This window comes from Teleopsis dalmanni, chromosome 2, assembly GCF_002237135.1.
Source record: "Teleopsis dalmanni isolate 2A chromosome 2, ASM223713v2, whole genome shotgun sequence".
In the NCBI taxonomy this organism is placed as follows: Eukaryota; Metazoa; Arthropoda; class Insecta; order Diptera; family Diopsidae; genus Teleopsis; species Teleopsis dalmanni.
Window position 1 is genome coordinate 46,785,155 of NC_051847.1, and position 1,422 is coordinate 46,786,576.

Sequence of the window (1,422 nt, forward strand, 5' to 3'; positions counted from 1 at the left end):
GTCTTTGGGTGATGTCCAATGGTACATTATTATTCCACAAAATTCGATATGCTTTGCCAATGCCTATTGGTGACTCCTTCAGGAAGTATATAGAGAGAAATATACAGTGATCTCATGAGTAATTTTAAAATAAGTTTTCTTACGGTTTTGACTTTTAAAGTTATTATTTGACAATAAGATATCGAATTTGAGGTAAACGCACTTATTTAATCCATTTCAATTTTATTTTAATTTATTTTTTATCCGATTTTATTTAACGTTTGTATTTTTTAATTATATTATATAAAGAGGTTTTGGAAAAGTAGTGAACTACAACAACAAAAATTCTTTTTTATATTATTTTAATAATTAAGATTTTTGTCTGACCATATATTACATTATATTGTATTATAGAGATATGCGAAATTTTTCCATGTAATAATTTATCTTTAAAATTGTTTTGTAAAATTAATTGTGCTTAAATAGTGATAATAATTTTCTTATTAATTATTGTAGCTTACAATCATAAAAACATACATTTCTTGTTAATCGTACAGTATCTGACACATTTCTTGTTAATCGTTATTATATATTCCAACTCAATGTCCATCAAAGTAGTGACATAAAATTATTTTAGTTAAATTAATTAAATATGTGCTCCAATTAGTACCACATTGAACGTGCTTCTTTTATGCACCTGCCCCTAAGGATATTAACGTGTATCGACCACTCCAATCAATTGAATTTATACATTATAACCTGAATGCACCCAATAACCTTTCTACTTAACTGATTAATATACCAATCACCTTCGAAGCTATTTACCAGTACTCAAATGAGTTGCAAAACGTTGTAAACTGAATTAAATTACGTTTTGTGCAGGAAATTTAATTATATACTCCTAAAATATTATTTACAGCCCTTTAAACAGTTTGATTCCCTTCTTAAATTTAGTGCTAAGTATCTGCAATTATTTTAAAGTATTTTACAACTTCAACCACAAAATAACCACACTAAAGTACACTTCCACTAAATCCAAAGTTCTACTTACCGACATGTGCCGACAAGACAAACACTTACAATGTAGGCACGCTTCCAAATCCTTAAACGCAAGCATAAGTAAATTAAATGTTCCATATAACCGCACACTAGGAGCACATTCGTTCAAGCCAAATTTAATATTGATGTTAGAAACCACAAAACCTATTCTAACCACTTTAAGTGATTTTCTACTAAAATCTTTGTCACAATTCCAACAAATTGCAACACAACCAACAAAATAACAACGACAATGACTACGTCACATACAACATAAAACATACGACATACCACATACGATATACAACAAAAACAATATCAACCAAAATTGAAAACTTTAAATGCACATCCATTTAAAACTCGAACTGAACCGAACTGCAATCTGAACACTCATACGCACCGTGA